At 56.0% G+C, this 18,334-nt stretch overlaps 1 protein-coding gene across 3 annotated transcripts in view; it reads right to left on the reverse strand.

The window, feature by feature from the left end:
• The window catches only part of LOC141165404 (uncharacterized), a 71,901-nt gene that overhangs the window by 12,235 nt on the left and 41,332 nt on the right, over positions 1–18,334 (reverse strand). The window lies entirely within an intron of this gene.

Genomic DNA, 18,334 nt, shown 5'->3' on the forward strand with positions numbered 1-18,334 from the left:
GCTGTAATACCAAATACAACCTGTAGACAGAAGTGGCGCTGTTTGTTTTTTCTAATTTAAGGGAGAAGTTCCCTCTAGAATAAAAGGGGTCAGGACCCTGGGAAAGCTGGGTGAGACAGCGGCTGCCTACACTGGGCATACACTGTGCCGGGACCGGGGCTCCTCATTTAAGAGTGTGAACAGGCTCCATACAATGTGCTTTCACCTTTTTATTTCCGCACTCAGGATTCCTTGTCCCATAAAACCAAAGTTCTTCACCTCTGACTGTCAGCAGCGCCGGGGTCAGACATCTCCAGAATCCTCGTCCCCCAGAGAGAGGCTGGAGAGTCCAGCAGCACAGAGTATTTCAGGAGAGGGGCGTGCTGATCTAGTGGAGGGAGCAGGCTCTCCAGCAGCACAGAGTATTTCAGGAGAGGGGCGTGCTGATCTAGTGGAGGGAGCAGGTTCTCCAGCAGCACAGAGTATTTCAGGAGAGGAGCGTGCTGATCTAGTGGAGGGAGCAGGTTCTCCAGCAGCACAGAGTATTTCAGGAGAGGGGCGTGCTGATCTAGTGGAGGGAGCAGGCTCTCCAGCAGCACAGAGTATTTCAGGAGAGGCGCGTGCTGATCTAGTGGAGGGAGCAGGCTCTCCAGCAGCACAGAGTATTTCAGGAGAGGCGCGTGCTGATCTAGTGGAGGGAGCAGGCTCTCCAGCAGCACAGAGTATTTCAGGAGAGGGGCATGCTGATCTAGTGGAGGGAGCAGGTTCTCCAGCAGCACAGAGTATTTCAGGAGAGGGGCGTGCTGATCTAGTGGAGGGAGCAGGCTCTCCAGCAGCACAGAGTATTTCAGGAGAGGCGCGTGCTGATCTAGTGGAGGGAGCAGGCTCTCCAGCAGCACAGAGTATTTCAGGAGAGGCGCGTGCTGATCTAGTGGAGGGAGCAGGCTCTCCAGCAGCACAGAGTATTTCAGGAGAGGAGCGTGCTGATCTAGTGGAGGGAGCAGGCTCTCCAGCAGCACAGAGTATTTCAGGAGAGGCGCGTGCTGATCTAGTGGAGGGAGCAGGTTCTCCAGCAGCACAGAGTATTTCAGGAGAGGAGCGTGCTGATCTAGTGGAGGGAGCAGGCTCTCCAGTAGCACAGTGTATTTCAGGAGAGGCGCGTGCTGATCTAGTGGAGGGAGCAGGTTCTCCAGCAGCACAGAGTATTTCAGGAGAGGGGCGTGCTGATCTAGTGGAGGGAGCAGGCTCTCCAGCAGCACAGAGTATTTCAGGAGAGGGGCGTGCTGATCTAGTGGAGGGAGCAGGTTCTCCAGCAGCACAGAGTATTTCAGGAGAGGGGCGTGCTGATCTAGTGGAGGGAGCAGGTTCTCCAGCAGCACAGAGTATTTCAGGAGAGGAGCGTGCTGATCTAGTGGAGGGAGCAGGTTCTCCATCAGCACAGAGTATTTCAGGAGAGGGGCGTGCTGATCTAGTGGAGGGAGCAGGTTCTCCAGCAGCACAGAGTATTTCAGGAGAGGGGTGTGCTGATCTAGTGGAGGGAGCAGGTTCTCCAGCAGCACAGAGTATTTCAGGAGAGGGGCGTGCTGATCTAGTGGAGGGAGCAGGCTCTCCAGCAGCACAGAGTATTTCAGGAGAGGGGCGTGCTGATCTAGTGGAGGGAGCAGGCTCTCCAGCAGCACAGAGTATTTCAGGAGAGGCACGTGCTGATCTAGTGGAGGGAGCAGGTTCTCCATCAGCACAGAGTATTTCAGGAGAGGGGCGTGCTGATCTAGTGGAGGGAGCAGGTTCTCCAGCAGCACAGAGTATTTCAGGAGAGGAGCGTGCTGATCTAGTGGAGGGAGCAGGTTCTCCATCAGCACAGAGTATTTCAGGAGAGGAGCGTGCTGATCTAGTGGAGGGAGCAGGTTCTCCAGCAGCACAGAGTATTTCAGGAGAGGAGCGTGCTGATCTAGTGGAGGGAGCAGGTTCTCCATCAGCACAGAGTATTTCAGGAGAGGAGCGTGCTGATCTAGTGGAGGGAGCAGGTTCTCCAGCAGCACAGAGTATTTCAGGAGAGGAGCGTGCTGATCTAGTGGAGGGAGCAGGTTCTCCAGCAGCACAGAGTATTTCAGGAGAGGAGCGTGCTGATCTAGTGGAGGGAGCAGGTTCTCCATCAGCACAGAGTATTTCAGGAGAGGGGCGTGCTGATCTAGTGGAGGGAGCAGGCTCTCCAGCAGCACAGAGTATTTCAGGAGAGGAGCGTGCTGATCTAGTGGAGGGAGCAGGTTCTCCATCAGCACAGAGTATTTCAGGAGAGGCACGTGCTGATCTAGTGGAGGGAGCAGGTTCTCCAGCAGCACAGAGTATTTCAGGAGAGGAGCGTGCTGATCTAGTGGAGGGAGCAGGTTCTCCAGCAGCACAGAGTATTTCAGGAGAGGGGCGTGCTGATCTAGTGGAGGGAGCAGGCTCTCCAGCAGCACAGAGTATTTCAGGAGAGGAGCGTGCTGATCTAGTGGAGGGAGCAGGTTCTCCAGCAGCACAGAGTATTTCAGGAGAGGGGCGTGCTGATCTAGTGGAGGGAGCAGGCTCTCCAGCAGCACAGAGTATTTCAGGAGAGGCGCGTGCTGATCTAGTGGAGGGAGCAGGTTCTCCAGCAGCACAGAGTATTTCAGGAGAGGGGCGTGCTGATCTAGTGGAGGGAGCAGGCTCTCCAGCAGCACAGAGTATTTCAGGAGAGGCACGTGCTGATCTAGTGGAGGGAGCAGGTTCTCCATCAGCACAGAGTATTTCAGGAGAGGGGCGTGCTGATCTAGTGGAGGGAGCAGGTTCTCCAGCAGCACAGAGTATTTCAGGAGAGGGGCGTGCTGATCTAGTGGAGGGAGCAGGCTCTCCAGCAGCACAGAGTATTTCAGGAGAGGCGCGTGCTGATCTAGTGGAGGGAGCAGGTTCTCCAGCAGCACAGAGTATTTCAGGAGAGGGGCGTGCTGATCTAGTGGAGGGTGTAGGCTCTCCAGCAGCACAGAGTATTTCAGGAGAGGAGCGTGCTGATCTAGTGGAGGGAGCAGGCTCTCCAGCAGCACAGTGTATTTCAGGAGAGGAGCGTGCTGATCTAGTGGAGGGAGCAGGCTCTCCAGCAGCACAGTGTATTTCAGGAGAGGCGCGTGCTGATCTAGTGGAGGGAGCAGGCTCTCCAGCAGCACAGAGTATTTCAGGAGAGAAGCGTGCTGATCTAGTGGAGGGAGCAGGCTCTCTAGCAGTACAGAGTATTTCAGGAGAGGAGCGTGCTGATCTAGTGGAGAGAGCAGGCTCTCCAGCAGCACAGAGTATTTCAGGAGAGGGGCGTGCTGATCTAGTGGAGGGAGCAGGCTTTCCAGCAGCACAGAGTATTTCAGGAGAGGAGCATGCTGATCTAGTGGAGGGAGCAGCCTCTCCAGCAGCACAGAGTATTTCAGGAGAGAAGCGTGCTGATCTAGTGGAGGGAGCAGGTTCTCCAGCAGCACAGAGTATTTCAGGAGAGGAGCGTGCTGATCTAGTGGAGGGAGCAGGCTCTCCAGCAGCACAGAGTATTTCAGGAGAGGAGCGTGCTGATCTAGTGGAGGGAGCAGGCTCTCCAGCAGCACAGAGTATTTCAGGAGAGGGGCGTGCTGATCTAGTGGAGGGAGCAGGCTCTCCAGCAGCACAGAGTATTTCAGGTGAGGAGCGTGCTGATCTAGTGGAGGGAGCAGGTTCTCCAGCAGCACAGAGTATTTCAGGTGAGGAGCGTGCTGATCTACTGGAGGGAGCAGGCCCTCCAGCAGCACAGAGTATTTTAGGAGAGGAGCGTGCTGATCTAGTGGAGGGAGCAGGCTCTCCAGCAGCACAGAGTATTTCAGGAGAGGCGCTTGCTGATCTAGTGGAGGGAGCAGGCTCTCCAGCAGCACAGAGTATTTCAGGTGAGGAGCGTGCTGATCTAGTGGAGGGTGTAGGTTCTCCAGCAGCACAGAGTATTTCAGGAGAGGAGCGTGCTGATCTAGTGGAGGGAGCAGGCTCTCCAGCAGCACAGAGTATTTCAGGAGAGGAGCGTGCTGATCTAGTGGAGAGAGCAGGCTCTCCAGCAGCACAGAGTATTTCAGGAGAGGGGCGTGCTGATCTAGTGGAGGGTGTAGGCTCTCCAGCAGCACAGAGTATTTCAGGAGAGGAGCGTGCTGATCTAGTGGAGAGAGCAGGCTCTCCAGCAGCACAGAGTATTTCAGGAGAGGCGCTTGCTGATCTAGTGGAGGGAGCAGGCTCTCCAGCAGCACAGAGTATTTCAGTAGAGAAGCGTGCTGATCTAGTGGAGGGAGCAGGCTCTCTAGCAGTACAGAGTATTTCAGGAGAGGAGCGTGCTGATCTAGTGGAGAGAGCAGGCTCTCCAGCAGCACAGAGTATTTCAGGAGAGGGGCGTGCTGATCTAGTGGAGGGAGCAGGCTCTCCAGCAGCACAGTGTATTTCAGGAGAGGAGCGTGCTGATCTAGTGGAGGGAGCAGGCTCTCCAGCAGCACAGAGTATTTCAGGAGAGGGGCGTGCTGATCTAGTGGAGGGAGCAGGCTCTCCAGCAGCACACTGTATTTCAGGAGAGGAGCGTGCTGATCTAGTGGAGGGAGCAGGCTCTCCAGCAGCACAGAGTATTTCAGGAGAGGAGCGTGCTGATCTAGTGGAGGGAGCAGGTTCTCCAGCAGCACAGAGTATTTCAGGAGAGGAGCGTGCTGATCTAGTGGAGGGAGCAGGTTCTCCAGCAGCACAGAGTATTTCAGGAGAGGGGCGTGCTGATCTAGTGGAGGGAGCAGGCTCTCCAGCAGCACAGAGTATTTCAGGAGAGGAGCGTGCTGATCTAGTGGAGGGAGCAGGTTCTCCAGCAGCACAGAGTATTTCAGGAGAGGGGCGTGCTGATCTAGTGGAGGGAGCAGGCTCTCCAGCAGCACAGAGTATTTCAGGAGAGAGGCGTGCTGATCTAGTGGAGGGAGCAGGCTCTCCAGCAGCACAGAGTATTTCAGGAGAGGCGCTTGCTGATCTAGTGGAGGGAGCAGGCTATCCAGCAGCACCGAGTATTTCAGGAGAGGGGCGTGCTGATCTAGTGGAGGGAGCAGGCTCTCCAGCAGCACAGAGTATTTCAGGAGAGAGGCGTGCTGATCTAGTGGAGGGAGCAGGCTCTCCAGCAGCACAGAGTATTTCAGGAGAGGCGCTTGCTGATCTACTGGAGGGAGCAGGCCCTCCAGCAGCACAGAGTATTTCAGGAGAGAGGCGTGCTGATCTAGTGGAGGGAGCAGGCTCTCCAGCAGCACAGAGCATTTCAGGAGAGGCGCTTGCTGATCTAGTGGAGGGAGCAGGCCCTCCAGCAGCACAGAGTATTTTAGGAGAGGAGCGTGCTGATCTTGTGGAGGGAGCAGGCCCTCGAGCAGCACAGTGTATTTCAGGAGAGGAGCGTGCTGATCTAGTGGAGGGAGCAGGCTCTCCAGCAGCACAGAGTATTTCAGGAGAGGCGCGTGCTGATCTAGTGGAGGGAGCAGGTTCTCCAGCAGCACAGAGTATTTCAGGAGAGGAGAGTGCTGATCTAGTGGAGGGAGCAGGCTCTCCAGCAGCACAGAGTATTTCAGGAGAGGAGCGTGCTGATCTAGTGGAGGGAGCAGGTTCTCCAGCAGCACAGAGTATTTCAGGAGAGGAGCGTGCTGATCTAGTGGAGGGAGCAGGCTCTCCAGCAGCACAGAGTATTTCAGGAGAGGAGCGTGCTGATCTAGTGGAGGGAGCAGGCTCTCCAGCAGCACAGAGTATTTCAGGAGAGGCGCTTGCTGATCTAGTGGAGGGAGCAGGCTCTCCAGCAGCACAGAGTATTTTAGGAGAGGAGCGTGCTGATCTAGTGGAGGGAGCAGGCTCTCCAGCAGCACAGAGTATTTCAGGAGAGGCGCGTGCTGATCTAGTGGAGGGAGCAGGTTCTCCAGCAGCACAGAGTATTTCAGGAGAGGAGCGTGCTGATCTAGTGGAGGGAGCAGGCTCTCCAGCAGCACAGAGTATTTCAGGAGAGGGGCGTGCTGATCTAGTGGAGGGAGCAGGTTCTCCAGCAGCACAGAGAATTTCAGGAGAGGAGCGTGCTGATCTAGTGGAGGGAGCAGGCTCTCCAGCAGCACAGAGTATTTCAGGAGAGGATCGTGCTGATCTAGTGGAGGGAGCAGGCTCTCCAGCAGCACAGTGTATTTCAGGAGAGGGGCGTGCTGATCTAGTGGAGGGAGCAGGTTCTCCAGCAGCACAGAGTATTTCAGGAGAGGAGCGTGCTGATCTAGTGGAGGGAGCAGGCTCTCCAGCAGCACAGTGTATTTCAGGAGAGGAGCGTGCTGATCTAGTGGAGGGAGCAGGTTCTCCAGCAGCACAGTGTATTTCAGGAGAGGAGCGTGCTGATCTAGTGGAGGGAGCAGGCTCTCCAGCAGCACAGAGTATTTCAGGAGAGGGGCGTGCTGATCTAGTGGAGGGAGCAGGTTCTCCAGCAGCACAGAGTATTTCAGGAGAGAGGCGTGCTGATCTAGTGGAGGGAGCAGGCTCTCCAGCAGCACAGAGTATTTCAGGTGAGGAGCGTGCTGATCTAGTGGAGGGAGCAGGTTCTCCAGCAGCACAGAGTATTTCAGTTGAGGAGCGTGCTGATCTACTGGAGGGAGCAGGCTCTCCAGCAGCACAGAGTATTTCAGGAGAGGGGCGTGCTGATCTAGTGGAGGGAGCAGGCTCTCCAGCAGCACAGAGTATTTCAGGTGAGGAGCGTGCTGATCTAGTGGAGGGTGTAGGCTCTCCAGCAGCACAGAGTATTTCAGGAGAGGGGCGTGCTGATCTAGTAGAGGGAGCAGGCTCTCCAGCAGCACAGAGTATTTCAGGAGAGGAGCGTGTTGATCTAGTGGAGGGAGAAGGCTCTCCAGCAGCACAGTGTATTTCAGGAGAGGAGCGTGCTGATCTAGTGGAGGGAGCAGGCTCTCCAGCAGCACAGAGTATTTCAGGAGAGGCGCGTGCTGATCTAGTGGAGGGAGCAGGCTCTCCAGCAGCACAGAGTATTTCAGGAGAGGAACGTGCTGATCTAGTGGAGGGAGCAGGCTCTCCAGCAGCACAGAGTATTTCAGGAGAGGAGCGTGCTGATCTAGTGGAGGGAGCAGGCCCTCCAGCAGCACAGAGTATTTTAGGAGAGGAGCGTGCTGATCTAGTGGAGGGAGCAGGCTCTCCAGCAGCACAGAGTATTTCAGGAGAGGAGCGTGCTGATCTACTGGAGGGAGCAGGCTCTCCAGCAGCACAGTGTATTTCAGGAGAGGGGCGTGCTGATCTAGTGGAGGGAGCAGGCTCTCCAGCAGCACAGAGTATTTTAGGAGAGGAGTGTGCTGATCTAGTGGAGGGAGCAGGCTCTCCAGCAGCACAGAGTATTTCAGGAGAGGAGCGTGCTGATCTAGTGGAGGGAGCAGGCTCTCTAGCAGTACAGTGTATTTCAGGAGAGGGGCGTGCTGATCTAGTGGAGGGAGCAGGCTCTCCAGCAGCACAGAGTATTTCAGGAGAGGGGCGTGCTGATCTAGTGGAGGGAGCAGGTTCTCCAGCAGCACAGAGTATTTCAGGAGAGGAGCGTGCTGATCTAGTGGAGGGAGCAGGCTCTCTAGCAGTACAGTGTATTTCAGGAGAGGGGCGTGCTGATCTAGTGGAGGGAGCAGGCTCTCCAGCAGCACAGAGTATTTCAGGAGAGGGGCGTGCTGATCTAGTGGAGGGAGCAGGCTCTCCAGCAGCACAGAGTATTTCAGGAGAGGGGCGTGCTGATCTAGTGGAGGGAGCAGGCTCTCTAGCAGTACAGTGTATTTCAGGAGAGGGGCGTGCTGATCTAGTGGAGGGTGTAGGTTCTCCAGCAGCACAGAGTATTTCAGGAGAGAAGCGTGCTGATCTAGTGGAGGGAGCAGGCTCTCTAGCAGCACAGAGTATTTCAGGAGAGGAGCGTGCTGATCTAGTGGAGGGAGCAGGCTCTCTAGCAGCACAGTGTATTTCAGGAGAGGAGCGTGCTGATCTAGTGGAGGGAGCAGGTTCTCCAGCAGCACAGAGTATTTCAGGAGAGGAGCGTGCTGATCTAGTGGAGGGAGCAGGCTCTCCAGCAGCACAGAGTATTTCAGGAGAGGAGCGTGCTGATCTAGTGGAGGGAGCAGGTTCTCCAGCAGCACAGAGTATTTCAGGAGAGGAGCGTGCTGATCTACTGGAGGGAGCAGGCTCTCCAGCAGCACAGAGTATTTCAGGAGAGGAGCGTGCTGATCTAGTGGAGGGAGCAGGCTCTCCAGCAGCACAGAGTATTTCAGGTGAGGAGCGTGCTGATCTAGTGGAGGGAGCAGGCTCTCCAGCAGCACAGAGTATTTCAGGAGAGGGGCGTGCTGATCTAGTGGAGGGAGCAGGCTCTCCAGCAGCACAGAGTATTTCAGGAGAGGAGCGTGTTGATCTAGTGGAGGGAGCAGGTTCTCCAGCAGCACAGAGTATTTCAGGAGAGGAGTGTGCTGATCTAGTGGAGGGAGCAGGCTCTCCAGCAGCACAGAGTATTTCAGGAGAGGAGCGTGCTGATCTAGTGGAGGGAGCAGGCTCTCCAGCAGCACAGAGTATTTCAGGTGAGGAGCGTGCTGATCTAGTGGAGGGAGCAGGCTCTCCAGCAGCACAGAGTATTTCAGGAGAGGGGCGTGCTGATCTAGTGGAGGGAGCAGGCTCTCCAGCAGCACAGAGTATTTCAGGAGAGGAGCGTGTTGATCTAGTGGAGGGAGCAGGTTCTCCAGCAGCACAGAGTATTTCAGGAGAGGAGTGTGCTGATCTAGTGGAGGGAGCAGGCTCTCCAGCAGCACAGAGTATTTCAGGAGAGGGGCGTGCTGATCTAGTGGAGGGAGCAGGCTCTCCAGCAGCACAGAGTATTTCATTAGAGGGGCGTGCTGATCTAGTGGAGGGAGCAGGTTCTCCAGCAGCACAGAGTATTTCAGGAGAGGAGTGTGCTGATCTAGTGGAGGGAGCAGGTTCTCCAGCAGCACAGAGTATTTCAGGAGAGGAGCGTGTTGATCTAGTGGAGGGAGCAGGCTCTCCAGCAGCACAGAGTATTTCAGGAGAGGGGCGTGCTGATCTAGTGGAGGGAGCAGGTTCTCCAGCAGCACAGAGTATTTCAGGAGAGGAGCATGCTGATCTAGTGGAGGGAGCAGGCTCTGCAGCAGCGCAGAGTATTTCAGGAGAGGGGCGTGCTGATCTAGTGGAGGGAGCAGGCTCTCCAGCAGCACAGAGTATTTCAGGAGAGGGGCGTGCTGATCTAGTGGAGGGTGTAGGTTCTCCAGCAGCACAGAGTATTTCAGGTGAGGAGCGTGCTGATCTAGTGGAGGGAGCAGGTTCTCCAGCAGCACAGAGTATTTCAGGTGAGGAGCGTGCTGATCTAGTGGAGGGAGCAGGCTCTCCAGCAGCACAGAGTATTTCAGGTGAGGAGCGTGCTGATCTAGTGGAGGGAGCAGGTTCTCCAGCAGCACAGAGTATTTCAGGAGAGGCGCGTGCTGATCTAGTGGAGGGAGCAGGCTCTCCAGCAGCACAGAGTATTTCAGGAAAGGCGCGTGCTGATCTAGTGGAGGGAGCAGGCTCTGCAGCAGCACAGAGTATTTCAGGAGAGGCGCGTGCTGATCTAGTGGAGGGAGCAGGCCCTCCAGCAGCACAGAGTATTTCAGGTGAGGAGCGTGCTGATCTAGTGGAGGGTGTAGGTTCTCCAGCAGCACAGAGTATTTCAGGAGAGGAGCGTGCTGATCTAGTGGAGGGAGCAGGCTCTCTAGCAGTACAGTGTATTTCAGGAGAGGGGCGTGCTGATCTAGTGGAGGGAGCAGGCTCTCCAGCAGCACAGAGTATTTCAGGAGAGGGGCGTGCTGATCTAGTGGAGGGAGCAGGCTCTCCAGCAGCACAGAGTATTTCAGGAGAGGGGCGTGCTGATCTAGTGGAGGGAGCAGGCTCTCTAGCAGTACAGTGTATTTCAGGAGAGGGGCGTGCTGATCTAGTGGAGGGTGTAGGTTCTCCAGCAGCACAGAGTATTTCAGGAGAGAAGCGTGCTGATCTAGTGGAGGGAGCAGGCTCTCTAGCAGCACAGAGTATTTCAGGAGAGGAGCGTGCTGATCTAGTGGAGGGAGCAGGCTCTCTAGCAGCACAGTGTATTTCAGGAGAGGAGCGTGCTGATCTAGTGGAGGGAGCAGGTTCTCCAGCAGCACAGAGTATTTCAGGAGAGGAGCGTGCTGATCTAGTGGAGGGAGCAGGCTCTCCAGCAGCACAGAGTATTTCAGGAGAGGAGCGTGCTGATCTAGTGGAGGGAGCAGGTTCTCCAGCAGCACAGAGTATTTCAGGAGAGGAGCGTGCTGATCTACTGGAGGGAGCAGGCTCTCCAGCAGCACAGAGTATTTCAGGAGAGGAGCGTGCTGATCTAGTGGAGGGAGCAGGCTCTCCAGCAGCACAGAGTATTTCAGGTGAGGAGCGTGCTGATCTAGTGGAGGGAGCAGGCTCTCCAGCAGCACAGAGTATTTCAGGAGAGGGGCGTGCTGATCTAGTGGAGGGAGCAGGCTCTCCAGCAGCACAGAGTATTTCAGGAGAGGAGCGTGTTGATCTAGTGGAGGGAGCAGGTTCTCCAGCAGCACAGAGTATTTCAGGAGAGGAGTGTGCTGATCTAGTGGAGGGAGCAGGCTCTCCAGCAGCACAGAGTATTTCAGGAGAGGAGCGTGCTGATCTAGTGGAGGGAGCAGGCTCTCCAGCAGCACAGAGTATTTCAGGTGAGGAGCGTGCTGATCTAGTGGAGGGAGCAGGCTCTCCAGCAGCACAGAGTATTTCAGGAGAGGGGCGTGCTGATCTAGTGGAGGGAGCAGGCTCTCCAGCAGCACAGAGTATTTCAGGAGAGGAGCGTGTTGATCTAGTGGAGGGAGCAGGTTCTCCAGCAGCACAGAGTATTTCAGGAGAGGAGTGTGCTGATCTAGTGGAGGGAGCAGGCTCTCCAGCAGCACAGAGTATTTCAGGAGAGGGCCGTGCTGATCTAGTGGAGGGAGCAGGCTCTCCAGCAGCACAGAGTATTTCATTAGAGGGGCGTGCTGATCTAGTGGAGGGAGCAGGTTCTCCAGCAGCACAGAGTATTTCAGGAGAGGAGTGTGCTGATCTAGTGGAGGGAGCAGGTTCTCCAGCAGCACAGAGTATTTCAGGAGAGGAGCGTGTTGATCTAGTGGAGGGAGCAGGCTCTCCAGCAGCACAGAGTATTTCAGGAGAGGGGCGTGCTGATCTAGTGGAGGGAGCAGGTTCTCCAGCAGCACAGAGTATTTCAGGAGAGGAGCATGCTGATCTAGTGGAGGGAGCAGGCTCTGCAGCAGCGCAGAGTATTTCAGGAGAGGGGCGTGCTGATCTAGTGGAGGGAGCAGGCTCTCCAGCAGCACAGAGTATTTCAGGAGAGGGGCGTGCTGATCTAGTGGAGGGTGTAGGTTCTCCAGCAGCACAGAGTATTTCAGGTGAGGAGCGTGCTGATCTAGTGGAGGGAGCAGGTTCTCCAGCAGCACAGAGTATTTCAGGTGAGGAGCGTGCTGATCTAGTGGAGGGAGCAGGCTCTCCAGCAGCACAGAGTATTTCAGGTGAGGAGCGTGCTGATCTAGTGGAGGGAGCAGGTTCTCCAGCAGCACAGAGTATTTCAGGAGAGGCGCGTGCTGATCTAGTGGAGGGAGCAGGCTCTCCAGCAGCACAGAGTATTTCAGGAGAGGCGCGTGCTGATCTAGTGGAGGGAGCAGGCTCTGCAGCAGCACAGAGTATTTCAGGAGAGGCGCGTGCTGATCTAGTGGAGGGAGCAGGCCCTCCAGCAGCACAGAGTATTTCAGGTGAGGAGCGTGCTGATCTAGTGGAGGGTGTAGGTTCTCCAGCAGCACAGAGTATTTCAGGAGAGGGGCGTGCTGATCTAGTGGAGGGAGCAGGTTCTCCAGCAGCACAGAGTATTTCAGGAGAGGCGCGTGCTGATCTAGTGGAGGGAGCAGGCCCTCCAGCAGCACAGAGTATTTCAGGTGAGGAGCGTGCTGATCTAGTGGAGGGTGTAGGTTCTCCAGCAGCACAGAGTATTTCAGGAGAGGGGCGTGCTGATCTAGTGGAGGGAGCAGGTTCTCCAGCAGCACAGAGTATTTCAGGAGAGGAGCGTGCTGATCTAGTGGAGGGAGCAGGCTCTGCAGCAGCGCAGAGTATTTCAGGAGAGGGGCGTGCTGATCTAGTGGAGGGAGCAGGCTCTCCAGCAGCACAGAGTATTTCAGGAGAGGAGCGTGCTGATCTAGTGGAGGGAGCAGGCTCTCCAGCAGCACAGAGTATTTCAGGAGAGGGGCGTGCTGATCTAGTGGAGGGTGTAGGTTCTCCAGCAGCACAGAGTATTTCAGGAGAGGAGCGTGCTGATCTAGTGGAGGGAGCTGGCCCTCCAGCAGCACAGAGTATTTCAGGTGAGGAGCGTGCTGATCTAGTGGAGGGAGCAGGTTCTCCAGCAGCACAGAGTATTTCAGTTGAGGAGCGTGCTGATCTACTGGAGGGAGCAGGCTCTCCAGCAGCACAGAGTATTTCAGGAGAGGGGCGTGCTGATCTAGTGGAGGGAGCAGGCTCTCCAGCAGCACAGAGTATTTCAGGTGAGGAGCGTGCTGATCTAGTGGAGGGTGTAGGCTCTCCAGCAGCACAGAGTATTTCAGGAGAGGGGCGTGCTGATCTAGTAGAGGGAGCAGGCTCTCCAGCAGCACAGAGTATTTCAGGAGAGGAGCGTGCTGATCTAGTGGAGGGAGCAGGCTCTCCAGCAGCACAGTGTATTTCAGGAGAGGAGCGTGCTGATCTAGTGGAGGGAGAAGGCTCTCCAGCAGCACAGAGTATTTCAGGAGAGGCGCGTGCTGATCTAGTGGAGGGAGCAGGCTCTCCAGCAGCACAGAGTATTTCAGGAGAGGAACGTGCTGATCTAGTGGAGGGAGCAGGCTCTCCAGCAGCACAGAGTATTTCAGGAGAGGAGCGTGCTGATCTAGTGGAGGGAGCAGGCCCTCCAGCAGCACAGAGTATTTTAGGAGAGGAGCGTGCTGATCTAGTGGAGGGAGCAGGCTCTCTAGCAGTACAGAGTATTTCAGGAGAGGAGCGTGCTGATCTAGTGGAGGGAGCAGGCTCTCCAGCAGCACAGAGTATTTCAGGAGAGGAGCGTGCTGATCTACTGGAGGGAGCAGGCTCTCTAGCAGTACAGAGTATTTCAGGAGAGGAGCGTGCTGATCTAGTGGAGGGAGCAGGCTCTCCAGCAGCACAGAGTATTTCAGGAGAGGAGCGTGCTGATCTAGTGGAGGGAGCAGGCTCTCCAGCAGCACAGAGTATTTTAGGAGAGGAGTGTGCTGATCTAGTGGAGGGAGCAGGCTCTCCAGCAGCACAGAGTATTTCAGGAGAGGAGTGTGCTGATCTAGTGGAGGGAGCAGGCTCTCCAGCAGCACAGAGTATTTTAGGAGAGGAGTGTGCTGATCTAGTGGAGGGAGCAGGCTCTCCAGCAGCACAGAGTATTTCAGGAGAGGAGCGTGCTGATCTAGTGGAGGGAGCAGGCTCTCCAGCAGCACAGAGTATTTCAGGAGAGGAGCGTGCTGATCTAGTGGAGGGAGCAGGCTCTCCAGCAGCACAGAGTATTTCAGGAGAGGAGCGTGCTGATCTAGTGGAGGGAGCAGGATCTCCAGCAGCACAGAGTATTTCAGGAGAGAAGCGTGCTGATCTAGTGGAGGGAGCAGGCTCTCCAGCAGCACAGAGTATTTCAGGAGAGGGGCGTGCTGATCTAGTGGAGGGTGTAGGTTCTCCAGCAGCACAGAGTATTTCAGGAGAGGAGCGTGCTGATCTAGTGGAGGGAGCAGGCTCTCTAGCAGCACAGTGTATTTCAGGAGAGGGGCGTGCTGATCTAGTGGAGGGTGTAGGTTCTCCAGCAGCACAGAGTATTTCAGGAGAGGAGCGTGCTGATCTAGTGGAGGGAGCAGGCTCTCTAGCAGCACAGAGTATTTCAGGAGAGGAGCGTGCTGATCTAGTGGAGGGAGCAGGCTCTCCAGCAGCACAGTGTATTTCAGGAGAGGGGCGTGCTGATCTAGTGGAGGGTGTAGGTTCTCCAGCAGCACAGAGTATTTCAGGAGAGGAGCGTGCTGATCTAGTGGAGGGAGCAGGCTCTCTAGCAGCACAGAGTATTTCAGGAGAGGAGCGTGCTGATCTAGTGGAGGGAGCAGGTTCTCCAGCAGCACAGAGTATTTCAGGAGAGGAGCGTGCTGATCTAGTGGAGGGAGCAGGCTCTCCAGCAGCACAGAGTATTTCAGGAGAGGAGCGTGCTGATCTAGTGGAGGGAGCAGGTTCTCCAGCAGCACAGAGTATTTCAGGAGAGGAGCGTGCTGATCTAGTGGAGGGAGCAGGCTCTCCAGCAGCACAGAGTATTTCAGGAGAGGAGCGTGCTGATCTAGTGGAGGGAGCAGGCTCTCCAGCAGCACAGAGTATTTCAGGAGAGGAGCGTGCTGATCTAGTGGAGGGAGCAGGATCTCCAGCAGCACAGAGTATTTCAGGAGAGAAGCGTGCTGATCTAGTGGAGGGAGCAGGCTCTCCAGCAGCACAGAGTATTTCAGGAGAGGGGCGTGCTGATCTAGTGGAGGGTGTAGGTTCTCCAGCAGCACAGAGTATTTCAGGAGAGGAGCGTGCTGATCTAGTGGAGGGAGCAGGCTCTCTAGCAGCACAGTGTATTTCAGGAGAGGGGCGTGCTGATCTAGTGGAGGGTGTAGGTTCTCCAGCAGCACAGAGTATTTCAGGAGAGGAGCGTGCTGATCTAGTGGAGGGAGCAGGCTCTCTAGCAGCACAGAGTATTTCAGGAGAGGAGCGTGCTGATCTAGTGGAGGGAGCAGGCTCTCCAGCAGCACAGTGTATTTCAGGAGAGGGGCGTGCTGATCTAGTGGAGGGTGTAGGTTCTCCAGCAGCACAGAGTATTTCAGGAGAGGAGCGTGCTGATCTAGTGGAGGGAGCAGGCTCTCTAGCAGCACAGAGTATTTCAGGAGAGGAGCGTGCTGATCTAGTGGAGGGAGCAGGTTCTCCAGCAGCACAGAGTATTTCAGGAGAGGAGCGTGCTGATCTAGTGGAGGGAGCAGGCTCTCCAGCAGCACAGAGTATTTCAGGAGAGGAGCGTGCTGATCTAGTGGAGGGAGCAGGTTCTCCAGCAGCACAGAGTATTTCAGGAGAGGAGCGTGCTGATCTAGTGGAGGGAGCAGGCTCTCCAGCAGCACAGAGTATTTCAGGAGAGGAGCGTGCTGATCTAGTGGAGGGAGCAGGCTCTCCAGCAGCACAGAGTATTTCAGGTGAGGAGCGTGCTGATCTAGTGGAGGGAGCAGACTCTCCAGCAGCACAGAGTATTTCAGGAGAGGGGCGTGCTGATCTAGTGGAGGGAGCAGGCTCTCCAGCAGCACAGAGTATTTCAGGAGAGGAGCGTGTTGATCTAGTGGAGGGAGCAGGTTCTCCAGCAGCACAGAGTATTTCAGGAGAGGAGTGTGCTGATCTAGTGGAGGGAGCAGGCTCTCCAGCAGCACAGAGTATTTCAGGAGAGGAGCGTGCTGATCTAGTGGAGGGAGCAGGCTCTCCAGCAGCACAGAGTATTTCAGGTGAGGAGCGTGCTGATCTAGTGGAGGGAGCAGGCTCTCCAGCAGCACAGAGTATTTCAGGAGAGGGGCGTGCTGATCTAGTGGAGGGAGCAGGCTCTCCAGCAGCACAGAGTATTTCAGGAGAGGAGCGTGTTGATCTAGTGGAGGGAGCAGGTTCTCCAGCAGCACAGAGTATTTCAGGAGAGGAGTGTGCTGATCTAGTGGAGGGAGCAGGCTCTCCAGCAGCACAGAGTATTTCAGGAGAGGGGCGTGCTGATCTAGTGGAGGGAGCAGGCTCTCCAGCAGCACAGAGTATTTCAGGAGAGGGGCGTGCTGATCTAGTGGAGGGAGCAGGTTCTCCAGCAGCACAGAGTATTTCAGGAGAGGAGTGTGCTGATCTAGTGGAGGGAGCAGGTTCTCCAGCAGCACAGAGTATTTCAGGAGAGGAGCATGCTGATCTAGTGGAGGGAGCAGGCTCTGCAGCAGCGCAGAGTATTTCAGGAGAGGGGCGTGCTGATCTAGTGGAGGGAGCAGGCTCTCCAGCAGCACAGAGTATTTCAGGAGAGGGGCGTGCTGATCTAGTGGAGGGTGTAGGTTCTCCAGCAGCACAGAGTATTTCAGGTGAGGAGCGTGCTGATCTACTGGAGGGTGTAGGTTCTCCAGCAGCACAGAGTATTTCAGGTGAGGAGCGTGCTGATCTAGTGGAGGGAGCAGGCTCTCCAGCAGCACAGAGTATTTCAGGTGAGGAGCGTGCTGATCTAGTGGAGGGAGCAGGTTCTCCAGCAGCACAGAGTATTTCAGGAGAGGCGCGTGCTGATCTAGTGGAGGGAGCAGGCTCTCCAGCAGCACAGAGTATTTCAGGAGAGGCGCGTGCTGATCTAGTGGAGGGAGCAGGCCCTCCAGCAGCACAGAGTATTTCAGGTGAGGAGCGTGCTGATCTAGTGGAGGGTGTAGGCTCTCCAGCAGCACAGAGTATTTCAGGAGAGGGGCGTGCTGATCTAGTGGAGGGAGCAGGTTCTCCAGCAGCACAGTGTATTTCAGGAGAGGGGCGTGCTGATCTAGTGGAGGGAGCAGGTTCTCCAGCAGCACAGAGTATTTCAGGAGAGGCGCGTGCTGATCTAGTGGAGGGAGCAGGCTCTCCAGCAGCACAGAGTATTTCAGGAGAGGCGCGTGCTGATCTAGTGGAGGGAGCAGGTTCTCCAGCAGCACAGAGTATTTCAGGAGAGGAGCGTGCTGATCTAGTGGAGGGAGCAGGCTCTGCAGCAGCGCAGAGTATTTCAGGAGAGGGGCGTGCTGATCTAGTGGAGGGAGCAGGCTCTCCAGCAGCACAGAGTATTTCAGGAGAGGAGCGTGCTGATCTAGTGGAGGGAGCAGGCTCTCCAGCAGCACAGAGTATTTCAGGAGAGGGGCGTGCTGATCTAGTGGAGGGTGTAGGTTCTCCAGCAGCACAGAGTATTTCAGGAGAGGAGCGTGCTGATCTAGTGGAGGGAGCTGGCCCTCCAGCAGCACAGTGTATTTCAGGAGAGGAGCGTGCTGATCTAGTGGAGGGAGCAGGCTCTCCAGCAGCACAGAGTATTTCAGGAGAGGAGCGTGCTGATCTAGTGAAAGGAGCAGGTTCTCCAGCAGCACAGAGTATTTCAGGAGAGGCGCGTGCTGATCTAGTGGAGGGTGTAGGCTCTCCAGCAGCACAGAGTATTTCAGGAGAGGAGCGTGCTGATCTAGTGAAAGGAGCAGGTTCTCCAGCAGCACAGAGTATTTCAGGAGAGGAGCGTGCTGATCTAGTGGAGGGAGCAGGTTCTCCAGCAGCACAGAGTATTTCAGGAGAGGCGCTTGCTGATCTAGTGGAGGGAGCAGGCCCTCCAGCAGCACAGAGTATTTTAGGAGAGGAGCGTGCTGATCTAGTGGAGGGAGCAGGCTCTCCAGCAGCACAGAGTATTTCAGGAGAGGAGCGTGCTGATCTAGTGAAAGGAGCAGGTTCTCCAGCAGCACAGTGTATTTCAGGAGAGGCGCGTGCTGATCTAGTGGAGGGAGCAGGTTCTCCAGCAGCACAGAGTATTTCAGGAGAGGAGCGTGCTGATCTAGTGGAGGGAGCAGGTTCTCCAGCAGCACAGAGTATTTCAGGAGAGGGGCGTGCTGATCTAGTGGAGGGTGCAGGCTCTCCAGCAGCACAGTGTATTTCAGTAGAGGCGCGTGCTGATCTAGTGGAGGGAGCAGGCTCTCCAGCAGCACAGAGTATTTCAGGAGAGGCGCGTGCTGATCTAGTGGAGGGAGCAGGTTCTCCAGCAGCACAGAGTATTTCAGGAGAGGAGCGTGCTGATCTAGTGGAGGGAGCAGGTTCTCCAGCAGCACAGAGTATTTCAGGAGAGGAGCGTGCTGATCTAGTGGAGGGAGCAGGCTCTCCAGCAGCACAGAGTATTTCAGGAGAGGGGCGTGCTGATCTAGTGGAGGGAGCAGGCTCTCCAGCAGCACAGAGTATTTCAGGAGAGGAGCGTGCTGATCTAGTGGAGGGAGCAGGCTCTCCAGCAGCACAGAGTATTTCAGGAGAGGAGCGTGCTGATCTAGTGGAGGGAGCAGGCTCTCCAGCAGCACAGTGATTTTCAGGAGAGGAGCGTGCTGATCTAGTGGAGGGAGCAGGCTCTCCAGCAGCACAGAGTATTTCAGGAGAGGAGCGTGCTGATCTAGTGGAGGGAGCAGGTTCTCCAGCAGCACAGAGTATTTCAGGAGAGGAGCGTGCTGATCTAGTGGAGGGAGCAGGCTCTCCAGCA

Source organism: Phyllobates terribilis, unplaced genomic scaffold (genome assembly GCF_046119375.1).
Source record: "Phyllobates terribilis strain yellow unplaced genomic scaffold, ASM4611937v1 Scaffold_11__3_contigs__length_659146591, whole genome shotgun sequence".
Lineage (NCBI taxonomy): Eukaryota > Metazoa > Chordata > Amphibia > Anura > Dendrobatidae > Phyllobates > Phyllobates terribilis.